The 13,142-nt window shown below is 36.8% G+C and overlaps 1 pseudogene; it reads left to right on the forward strand.

Moving 5' to 3' along the window:
* The first annotated feature begins 3,829 nt into the window (after positions 1-3,829).
* On the forward strand, positions 3,830-9,262 carry LOC130744759 ((+)-neomenthol dehydrogenase-like; annotated as a pseudogene).
* The last annotated feature ends 3,880 nt before the right edge of the window (positions 9,263-13,142 follow it).

Here is a 13,142-nt window from a genome sequence, read left to right on the forward strand (position 1 = left end):
GGAGTACTCACAAGATTTGCCTTGCTCATGTCAAATCTGCTCAAAACACCTTCAACATAGCTCTTATGAGACAACCATAATTTCTTAGTGTCTCTGTCCCTGTGAATTTCCATCCCAAGAATCTTCTTTGCAGCACCCAGATCCTTCATGTCAAACTCCTTACCCAACTTGGTCTTCAACTCATTTACATTATGTAAATGGTTGGCAGCAATCAACATATCATCAACATAAAGTAACAGGAAAATAAAAGAGCCATCATCAAGGCTCCTCACATAAACACAACAATCATAGTCATACCTTCTATAGCCAATCCGGAGCATGTGTGAATCAAAGCGCTTGTACCACTGCCTTGGAGACTGCTTCAAGCCATACAAAGACCTCTTCAACTTGCAAACAAGTCTGCCATCTCCAATTTCACTGAATCCCTCTGGCTGCTCCATGTAGATTTGCTCCTCTAGATTACCATGGAGGAAAGCTGTTTTCACATCCATTTGCTCTAAGTGCATATCCCTGCTGGCTACCAAAGCTAATACTGCCCTGATAGAAGTGTGTCTAACCACCGGACTGAAAATCTCATCATAATCAATCCCCTTCTACTGTGAATACCCCTTTGCAACTAGGCGAGCCTTGAACTTTTCCCCTTCTTTTTCCATTACTGCTGGCTTTTTCTTGTACACCCACTTGCAACCAATAGCTCTCTTTCCATGTGGCAACTGAACAAGATCCCATGTCTCATTCTTTTTCAAGGACTCCATCTCCTCCACCATTGCACCCATCCATTTATCTTTCTCCTGACTAGCCATAGCCTCATGATAAGTAGAGGGGTCTCCTGAGCTGGTAAGAAGGGCATATGCTGCTAAGTCTTCAAACCCATATCTCACTGGAGGTGCAATACGACGGGGCTCCCTATCACACACAAGTGTATAGTCTTGTACTCCACCTGAATCTGAGCCTGGTTCACTCTGTTGTTGGGCTACAATCTGCCTAGGACTCACTGGTGTCTCCTCAATGTCCACCTGAATCTTGTCCTGACTGGAATTTTCTACCTCAGTATCTGGCACAACTGTCACATCTGACTGTTTCAACATTGACTGCTCATCAAATACAACATCTCTGCTGACAACCACCTTCTTCTTGACTGGATCCCACAACTTGTACCCCTTCACACCTTTATTATAGCCAATAAAGGTGCACTGTTTTGACTTTGGGTCAAGTTTAGACCGATCCTCACTGGAAATATGCGCATATGCTGGACACTCAAAAATCCTCAAATCACTGAGATCAATGGGGTTACCTATCCACACCTCTTCTGCAACTTTTCCATCCAAAGAAGCTCGTGGTGACCTGTTGACTAGATAGCACGCCATATTGATTGCTGCTGCCCAGAAACCTTTTGAAAGACCAGCATTCAACCGAAGGCACCTTGCCTTCTCTGTCAGAGTCCTGTTCATCCTTTCTGCAACACCATTCTGCTGTGGTGTCTTCCTCACAGAAAAGTGTCTCTGAATTCCATTCTCCTCACAGAAACGCATGAAGTTCTTGTCAATGTATTCAGTTCCATTATCAGACCGCAAATACTTTATTTTTCTCCCTGTATAATTCTCAACCTCTGCCTTCCACAATTTGAACTTGGCAAAGACTTCAGATTTATATTTCAGAAAACCCAGACCTTACGAGAAAAATCATCAGTAAATGTAACAAAGTACCTGAAATCTCCAACGGAGGGCTCTTTTGTAGGCCTCAGACATCAGAATGGACATAGTCTAAGATTCCCTTGGTCTTGTGCTGCCCGGTCTTGAAACGAACTCTACACTGTTTCCCAAGAACACAATACTTGTACAATCCAATTGTGCAACTGCGAACACCCTTCAGCAGATTCCTCTTATGTAGTTCCATCATCCCACGTTCACTGAGATGACCCAAGCGCATGTGCCACAGTTTGGTTGCATCATCATCAGTTCAACAGATGCCACATCACCCATAACTGTGCCCCCCAACAACTTATAAATGTTGCCTGCAGTCCTCTTTGCTCTCATCACTGTCATTGCACCCTTACTAACCCTTAAGATGTCTCTATTTTCCTCAGACTTGAATGAATACCCATTCTCATGAAGAGTTCCTAGAGAAATCAAGTTCTTCGTAACCTCTGGAACATAATGCACCTGACTCAACGTGCGCACGCCACCATCATCCAAAGCAATTTTAACTTGTCCCATTCCCTTGATGATACAAGGTTTATCATCACCTAAATAGACATAAACAAAATCACCTGATTTAAATGAGTTGAACCACTCCCGGTGCGGCGTCATATGATAGAAGCATCCAGAATCAAGAACCCATGCATCGGTGCACTTTACAGATGAAACACAAAGCAAATCCTCCTCACTGGAAGAACCATCAGACTGAACTACATTTGCTGAACTGTTGCTGTTGCTTGACTTGCCTGGCCTGTTTGGACAGTCCCTCTTCCAATGCCCAATTTGCTTGCAACTATAACATTCTGCTGTTTTTCTGTCCTTGGACGTGGATCTCTTCTTCTTTCCAGAATCCACTGCTTTACCCTTGCCTCGTCTGCGATCTTGACCTCCCTTCACAAACAGACCTTCACCTGAACTTCCTTCACCTTCTTCAACACTCTGGCGACGTTGTGCATGTTGCAAAAGTGTAGAAGAAATAGAATCCAACGTGATTGAGTCCTTCCCGTAGGTGAGAGTGGTCACCAAGTGATCATAAGAGCCTGGTAAAGAGCACAGCAAAATAATAGCCTTATCCTCATCGTCTACCTTCACACCAAGCCGTGTCAGATCGGCGAGGATGTTGTTGAAAGCGTAGACATGAGCCTGCAAATCGCCTCCTTCCTGCATCTTCAGGCTGTAGAGACGCTGCTTCGCAAACAACTTGTTCATGAGTGTCTTGGACATGTACAGACTTTCCAATTTATCCCAGACATCCTTCGGAGTTGTGAGATCCAGGATATGATTCATTACGTTATCAGAAACGCAAAGTCTTATCAAACCTGCAGCCTTCTCCTTCATCTCGTTCCAATCAACAGTTGCGATGTCCGCGGTTTCTCATCGCGCAACGCCTTCTGTAAACTTTGCTAAGCCAACAGATCCTTAACCCTCCTCTGCCATAGTCCGAAATTGCCGGTTCCATCGAACCGTGTCACTTCAAACTTCGCACCTCCAGGGTTAGTCGTCATCTGATACCAATTGTTAGAACAGCAACACGAATACAGATCAGAGTAGAGAGAAACACACAAAAACTTTGTTCACGCAGTTCGGCCAAATTGCCTACCTCTGCGACTATAGAGCAGCTATAGTTCCGTTTATTGATTCGAACCTGAATACAATCACTCAGCAATTGCAATTTCTCTCAATTGCACTAGTGCCTCTTGTGTCTCTTATGTTTTTAGGGTTACATTGTTATTCTATTTATAGTGAATTCTATTGATCTCTATTTTACAATAAAATCCTAATAAATCCTATAACAATCCCTTAAAACCTTTTACAATCCCCATTAAATCAAATCCTAATAAACTAAAGATTTTAACCCAAAATATAATGAGCCAAATCTCAACAGTGACCAAACGACAACGATGATGTGGTCCGTGGAGGTTTAGGGAACTACAATCACTAAAAGAAAGAGAAATTTTGTGTGTCCTTAAATTTCCCAAAATAAAAAGATATCTCTTTATCAAGGAATAACAGATAAAAGGGTAAAATAAGAGAATAATTTAAATGACAAACACCAATAGATAATCTCCAGCCTCACGTCTGAATAGCAAAGAGCTAAACTAAAGCCCTGTTTTCGCAAGTTGGGAGTGAAGATGGAAGAAGGTCCACAAAGGTAGCAACACTAAATTACTTTGCTCTTTGATATACTTTTCCCAACAGATACCCTTCCATGTTGTCAATTAATATATTTTCCCTATTCCTATTCCTTACTTATTATCATGTGAGCTTAGACTGTTGGGTAAGGAGACATAAATGATTATATTTCTAACACGTTCCCTCACACAATAGTCCACCTGGGAGTGTGGACAATGCAGAGACTCGTCTACCATGTGCTGAACATTTAGTCCTAGAGACTCTGATAACATGTAACCAGTTATTCCAAAACTTAAGTTGTTAGGTAAAAAGACACATGAATGATTATATTTCTAGGGTCTTTGTTTTTTATTTTTCTTTTGTTGAACTGTGGGGTGCTGTTAATGTAATTAATGTGGGCTGAGTTTGTCAGGTATGCAGTTGTGACTGGAGCTAATAAAGGAATTGGATTAGAGATAGTTAAGCAGTGAATCAAGGTGGTACTAACAGCAAGAGATGAGAAGAGGGGTCTTCAAGCTTTGCAAACACTCAAGGACTCAGGTTTATCTGACCTTGTAGTTTTTCATCAGCTAGATGTGGCTGATGCTGCAAGTGTAGCTTCTCTGGCAGATTTTGTCAAATCTGAATTTGGGAAACTTGATATTCTGGTAACATGGATATTTAATATGTACATACTCTGTTGTTCTATCTGAAGAAATAACACATCCTACTATAAGGCCGTATTTAGAAGAGGTTATTTGAGCTTATCTTCTATTATAACACTTACAACGATTTGGATAAGTTTATGATCTACCTAATTGTTTTGAGTTTATTTTCATAAGCTTCTCATATTAGTTTGTGGATAAGTGCTTATACCTATAAGTTATTTTGGGTGTATTCCAACTTTTCAAATTAGCTTATAAATAAACACTTATGTAATAAACACTTATTATAATATATGCTTAATTGAGATGTTTACCCAAACATGACATTATTCTGCTTATCTAGCTCTAATTGTCTTGTTCAACTGCAAATTTTTTGTTCAGTCTCCTATGCATGACAAGCAGTGCATCATACACCAGTACCACTATTATTATTATTATTATTATTATTATTTGTGTGGTTCTATAAGTACTTCTCTTTGGTTAATTCTATACTCTAGATCGTCTACATTGGTGTTTTATTAATTGGTTTGAATTGTTTTGAGTTTGATTATGTATCTAATACTTGAATTTGATAAAATAATACTTGTATTTCATTGATTAATACTTGATTGAAAACTACAATATATATAGACTAACAAAGAGATAAAAAGAAACTAAATCTATCTAAACATATTTCTATTTAAATAGATATCATCTCTATTTAAATAGATACTAATCTAAGATATACTAATCTAAGATAGAGAAACAAATCTAAATTATATCTCAATGAGACAAGACTAATTATAAACTAAATCTTAATAGATATTCAACACTCCACCTCAAGCTAAAGCTTACTTAGCTTTAAGCTTGTAACAAATCGAACCCAATAAGAACATTATCTTAATAGATATCCCTTAATAATGACGGTCTTGGTGAATCTCTGAATTGAATAACCTTTCAAATTTCGAGTAAATCCATGGGCAGGCAAAAGACAACTTCTCATACTTGATCTGGCTGAAATTGATGCAAGACAAAAACCAATTCTTCTCGAGTGTCGTAGGGTAGCTGAGCCAGCAAACAAGGGCGAAAAACCGGCAACAATACACCCGAAAACAAAACAAGGCTGAAGCAACAACTCACCAACAACAACCACACAGAAATAAAACATACTTGAGGTCGATCGATTGATGGCTTCTAAGACAAACAATGGTGTCAACTTTGACACAAACAACTCTCAAACATTAGAGAGTGGGCTAGCGCAACTCGCAGCTGAAGCCCTAAAACCAAAAAACCAAACAATCGAGACAAAACAAACGAAGGTGACACTGTCACCTTCAAAACCAAATTGCATAAAGTCAGCCAAGATCAATATAATAAAAGCATCTCGAACAATGAGACACAGACAACAACTCAAGTCTCAAAAACCAATGCGGAACCTGAGCGTCAAAACAGAGTTAAAACTCTAAACCAAACCAAACCAAACTAAACCAAACTTGGCCAACAATGAGAGATGGCACAACACACGTCAAAACAGAGGATCCTTAAAACCAAACCTGGCTGATACACAAAGAGGACCAGCGAGAACAAAGCAGCGGAGAGAGCGGCGCAATCTGGCTGATACACAAAGAGGACCAGCGAAAACAAAGCAGCGGAGATAGCGGCGCGTGGACTTCACACGCAGAGAGATGGGAGGCGCGTGGCTTGGAATCCGGCGACGGTGGCTGACTGTAGTCTCTAAGATACTTAACAATATCTAACACTTCCCCTCAAGCTATAGCATATATGTCATATGCATAGCTTGTAACAAATATAACTAAGATTTAACAATATCTAGATCCTCCCCTCAAGCTAGAGCATATATGTCATATGCATAGTTGTAACAAATATAATTAACTTGAGAAGTCGCTGCTGCTGGAGAGAGATATTCCCAATAATAGTCCAAAATTTATACACCAACAAACCACACAATGCAAAACCAATTCTCCACTTTAATAGAGAGCAAAAATATTTTCCAACTCCAAAACCACACTGTGCCATAAAAAAAACAAGAAACTAGAGCCAACCATGTTCTGAATCTTGAGATCCTTAAATTTAGCGTTGAAACAAGTTTTTGAGTAATACGAGCATACTTCCTTGCTGCCAATCTGGACCAATGGACTTCTAGAATGGAACAGGGAGGAGAGGAAGACCGGTTCTAGCCAAGAACCGCCAAAAACCGAGAACTGAAATTCTTATGCCTAAGAATCTGGAGAACATGTGAGCAAAAAGGAAAGAGAACAAGCGTGAGGGCACCATGTCTCTTGCCACAACTACACCAATTGTAGTTTTAAGTCCTAGTTTAGACTACCAAGAGTAACCAAAAGTGATAACTACTGTCCACCAAACCACTGCTCCATCAACAACTTGCAAACGAAACCCAAAGAAGCAAAAACCACAGTAACAAAATTTCACAGTAGCATGGTTCAGACACTTTAACACGAGTCACGGCCACAAACGACACGCAAGAAGGGCAGATATGGAGAAACCGACCGCTGGAACAAAATCAAGAGAGCATGACGAACCTTTCTGTGGAAGCGGCATCACGAACGATGGCTGGGAAGGCGGCACAGCGAACCGACTGTTGATTTGATAATGGTTGAACATTATTAGGGTTCCAAGAGAAAAGGAGCCATAATTAGAAAGAAACGAGGCCGTAAGAAAACGGCTAGAACTAACAAGCGGAAGCAAAGTAAGAAAAATAAATCCAAAGAGATTTGGAAAGTCACCATGAGGGGGCTCACGGGGGAGGAGCCCCCTCACAGCGGAGGGATCAAAACTAGCTCTGATACCAACTTGAATTTGATAAAATAATACTTGTATTTCATTGATTAATACTTGACTGAAAACTACAATATATATAGACTAACAAAGAGATAAAAAGAAACTAAATCTATCTAAACATATTTCTATTTAAATAGATATCATCTCTATTTAAATATATACTAATCTAAGATAGAGAAACAAATCTAAATTATATCTCAATGAGACAAGACTAATTATAAACTAAATCTTAATAGATATTCAACACTAATCATGTTCCCCTTCCTAATCATGTTCCCCTTCCTAATCTTGGAGATATATTTTAGCACTATAAGGAAGCATGAGTGGAGACTTACTTAGCTTGATAATTTTTGTTGATGCTATTATGAACGACTCTGATAGCTTGAATTAATCTTATGACTTCTTGATGTTTGCATATTTGATATTTCACTAAGAAAGATTGCATTCTGTAGGTTAACAATGCAGGAGTTGGTGGAGTTGAAGTTAAGGATGCTGGTTTACTCAGTTTAATACTCGTTAAACCTGGGGTTAGTATATGAACTCTTACATCTTTCATGGAATCTTCTAGTCAACAATTGATGCTGAAACTTAGGAACTTAGGGGACCCTGTATAATGCACTGAAATTGGGTATAAAAAAACTCTACAAAATTCCAATGTTTTCCAATTAAACATTTTTAACTTTATTTTAAGGCATTCCAATTTCCAATAGACAATGTTCAACAAGTTAACCTACATTTAAAAGTCAGGTTTCTTAATTATTAAACTCTAGCATAAGGAATTGGTTGATGACATAATGCATGTGAATCTATAAGATTCCTGGTTAAATTTGAAACTAGTCTGGAAACATTCTTTGTTATAGGTTGAATTGATTTTAGTTTCAGAGCTGGAGATAATGTTTTGGTTTGAAAAACTTTGATATTGTATTGAATTGATCTTACTTTGCAGGCAGTTTCTGAAGATGACCTGAGAAAAGGAATGACTAAAACATATGAGTTAGCTGAAGAATGCTTGCAAATAAATTATTATGGAGCTAAAAGAGCAGCTGAGGCCCTTCTCCCCCTCCTCCAGTTATCTGATTCTCCAAGAATTGTGAATGTATCATCTGGACTGGGGAAGATAGAGGTAGAACACCACTTCCTGAATCAATAAATTCTAAGGGAAGATTAAGCCTGAAATTAATAAATTCATGGTATAATAGTAAATTAGTTTTATTTATCTTCTCTCTTCTTGCAAACTAAAAAAAGGAGAGTTGATTTTCTTTCATTTTATTCTTAGTTTTCTGAATTCAAAATTTGTTTTCAGAAACAACTTTAAAACCAATTTTTTCATAAAAAAAACTGTTTGCACGACATGTTTTTCAAAATTGGACCAACGATTTGACCACCTAAAACAGAAACAGAAACAGAAAATATATCTGAGATGTTTTGAAATTTAATTTTTAAAAACTGAGAACTAAGAACTGTTTTTAAAAACTGTTCACAACAAATGAGTTTTTTAACTGAACTGTTTTATATATCAGTAGTCAAACAAGCTATGCTAGTTTATGCTTTTATCATGTGTCCTTTACTTTGCCTGTTCTCTTATGTTGCTTATTCATGACAAATCAGTGTGTATCAAATGAATGGGCTAAAGGAGTGTTCAGTGATGTTGATAACCTGACAGAAGAGAGAGTGGATGGAGTATTGAAGGAGTTTCTAAAAGATTTTAAAGAAGGGTTCTTGGAAAGAAAATGTTGGCCTAAGTACCTAGCTTCTTATACTGTCTCTAAGGTTGCTATGAATGCCTATACTAGAATTCTTGCCAAAAAATATCCAACCATCTGCATCAATTGTGTTTGCCCTGGCTATGTCAAGACAGATATAACACTAAAAACTGGCTTCTTCACTACAGAAGAAGGTGCTGCTCATCCTGTTAGGTTAGCGTTGCTTCCACATGGTAGTCCATCTGGCCTCTTCTATGTTCAGAGTGAAGCCACTTCTTTTAATTGATATATATATATATATATATATATATATATGTATATACTAGTGTTTTTTACCCGCGCGTTGCACGGGAAATTTGTCTATTGTATTTGATACATCGATTAATATTTTAAATTATAAAATATTTAAAATACTAAGAATGTAAGAACAATCATAATAAAGATGTAGATATTTAAAGAGCACAAATTTAGACACTCAATTCTAGTATTTTGTAAGCATACACTGAATAGACTAATATAAAGATTTTGAAAAACACAAAAGTTATTAGGCCAAAATATTTAAGTTTTGCATATATGAGGTATAACTGAATTTTGTTTGCCTTAAGGTTTTGAGTGACAAATGTGGTGTCCAATCCACTTTGGCGTGCTTTGTGCTCATGTAAGCCATGATCCCCAGTTTATCCGCAAGGAAGTGATGCCAACAACCTTTGATGCTTTGTTTGACATGATTTACAATAAATAAAAAACTGAATTTTGGTTGCGAAGATGTATACTTGTGTTGCATAAAGGGTATTGCTTTTGTGTTTTAGGTATGTAACAATACATAAATATATAATTATTGTTTACATTATTAAAAATACACTTAAGTTATATAAAAATGTTTTTTAACTATGTGTACACATTTTTCATTTATCATGTAAAATGTTCCTTCCCGTGAGATCTCATAACTCGAATATGTTAGTACTAATAAATTTAGGTCATAAATCTATAGTACATATGTATTCATATTTTTTATTCCTCATACTATTTTAACTATCAAACTATTATAGTTATTATATACACATATAAATATACCCTCTTAAATTTTTTTAAAAATACTAAAATTAATTATATTCATTTTTTTCTATTAATTTTAACACAATCATTTTCATATAAAATATCCCTTCGTGGAAGACGTTTACTCCTTCCAACACCATGCCCAAGAACTACGAAATTCAACAACATAGAGTATGCTCTTCATATCTAGCATTTTACTATGTATGCTTACCTGACATTCTTTTTTCTATGCTTTACTTCGAGTGAAACCCAACGCAAGTCAAACCTTCTAATGTGATTTCAGGTAACCATATAATAAAATATAGAACCTTCAAACATCTCGTCCTACAAATCTCAAATTGTAATATTCATATATGCTTGCTCGATCCTAAGTTCTTGGCCATATCTAAAAGAAATGAGTCATGTTTATCTCAACTACTCTTATGGTAAGAGCCCTTTTAAGCCAACATATGCATGTCGCGCTCAGTAGTACCTGTAGGTACTTGATCTTCAAGTTCTTGTTTGAATTGTTAAGAGCCTCTCTTGGTGGCTCAAGGAGGAGACCTTCAAGACCGTTTAAAGAAGCTCCCTTGGTCAATCTTGAAAACTGGCAAAGCTTCCTCTTGGGTGAAAAATCCACCAAACACTTATTGTCAGACCAATTTTCCCCAATGCTACAAAGATTGAGCCATACCTCCTAGAGTTTGAAATAAGGTGGTTAGTTAAGCTTAAATATCACCCAAAAGCAAACCTAGAGTTTGATATTTGAAAAAAGTAAAATATCACATTTCACAGGGCATGGCCTCAATTAAATCATTTCTCAAAAGCTGTTATAAAACAAAGCCTTAAATCTCAATCAAAGCTTGAATCAAATATTCACACCAGATTAGTAAATACAAAAAAAAGTGGGAATTTGCAGGGACCATGCTCTCAATGGCTTGCTTCTCATACCTCTTTTATGTTCAAGCTCTCTCAAGGAATACCATAAACATCCTTCTCCTCCCATGTTTGTTCAGTATAAGTCACCTTAGTAAGCTCCTCCAACCATAAAAAGTTTCTCCGACAGCTTTGGGTTTTCGGAACAGAAATGGTAATCTCTACATGACTTTCACCAACCATTATGCACTTGCCCTAATAAAAAAAAAAAAACAAACCATGCTGCAATTTTACACACTCTGCATTGTCCAATGACTTGACCAAATACATGTAGATAACTATTTATAAAAAACAGAAGCAGATTATCACAGCTCCTTGAAACCATCATCTTGTGGCATAGAAGTTCACCAAGAGAAACCTATCTAGACATCTACCTTGCCATTTTTAAATTGTATTAAGGAGTTAACTTAGGTTATGTGCAATTATGAGAAGGAGAAATCAGGGGGATAGATCATGAGAAGGACCAAAAGGAGAAATCAAGGGGTGGTGTAAGTATGGAGTAATGTAGGTCATAAAACATTTATAGTAATTTGACTTTTCAATTACTATCAGAGACATAATCAGGGAATAAAATCAATGATGACTAATAACCAATAGCTAATTTAATCTACAGTGACCACTGCCATCCCCTAAGCTTATGGAAGTCAGAATCATAAAACTTTTTCTCAATGCTGTTCCCTAAGCACATTAACAGTATCACTGCCATACCATTTCGGTGTTTCACTCTTCAAAACAATAAGATTAAAAAATGAAAGAAAACCAAAACACAGGTTCTCAATTGCTGAAATGCTACAGGTTTTTATAATACTAACTACCTCATAAATGAATCAGATAGATAGTGAGCATAAATGATAACTAACCTAATCACTTAATTACAGAGGGACTAAAGTTAAACTAACTAAGTCACTTATCTATCTAAGTCACTGATTTTCGTTTGTGTAATATTGTTTCTGCATCATCCTCTCTATCTGGTTAACTTGTGAAGAAGACAAAAAGAAGATAAAAAGGTCATACTAATAGAGCTTTCTTTAGATACCAATTGTCAAAATTGTTCGGATGTTAAAAATCTCTCCTAACAATCAAAGTAGCAAATAGATATGTAAAGAGTTGTATGAAAGAGGTAAGATAAGTAGGTCAATGTTCAAATTTGCAACAATTAAATACTCATACATCCACCAAAGGTATCTTAATACTGAGGCTTGGCTACGGCAGCCATGGGCATTAGACCAAGATGGAGTAAATGGATTTCTAAATAGGATTAACAACAAAACTTAGGATTCTGAAAAGAGAGAAACATTAGAATGCTCTTCATTTTCACACTTGAAACCAAAAATTTAGGTGCAAAGTATATCAGAAAGTATGAAAGGGGCAGAAAACCTTACATGTTCTCCAATCTTTTTACCAACAATAAAATGGGAAGAATGTTTCACCATCTCAAACAGTTTGCCACCTCTTCTCTGACTCCAGCAATAGCTTCAATAGCTTTTAACATTACATTGTGTTTTCTATCTTTGCTAGCACCATCCTCCAAAAGAAAAAGTTTTGACTTATCCTTGATTCGTTCAAGGTGCAAATGCTCTTCATTTTCCTTTGCTCTAAAGAAGAGAGTTCTTCTGAGCATCATGATTAAAAAAAATACAGTCATAAACATTATGATTGCAGAAAATTGGGGAATCCAGACGTTTCAAAACAATTTTTTTGGAAAAAGAAAATACAACTTCTTGCAAATGTTCATTAATCATCACATTAAAGAGATAAAAGCTAAATACTCTAGGCCAAAAGAATAATCCAAATTGCATCTGGATACAGAACTGATCTCTTCAGGTATGAAAGTTCAGCCATGTGAGATGCCATAAAATGAGTGAAATTAAACTTATTCCAGAGGAGAGAGTAAGCAGTGTAAAGTCACTTGTCAGACCAAAGTTATTTGATTCTATACACATTTGAGAAACCCAGTTCTTTTATTTAATTTAAAAATCCCGTGAGTGCATCAAAATTAAACTCATATTTTTCCACTAATGCAATCAAACATGATAGAGGTGTGTGAATGAGCGTGTTTCACCTGAGCATTAGGACTCGGCTAACATCTTTCTTGGCAGATGAATCTCCACCCTTGGCTCCTGAATCCTTGGTATGACCCTGAAACACCACAAAATGAAAAAACCATAACGTAATATGCTTAGAAGCATATCAGC

This window comes from Lotus japonicus, chromosome 3, assembly GCF_012489685.1.
Source record: "Lotus japonicus ecotype B-129 chromosome 3, LjGifu_v1.2".
Taxonomy (NCBI): domain Eukaryota; kingdom Viridiplantae; phylum Streptophyta; class Magnoliopsida; order Fabales; family Fabaceae; genus Lotus; species Lotus japonicus.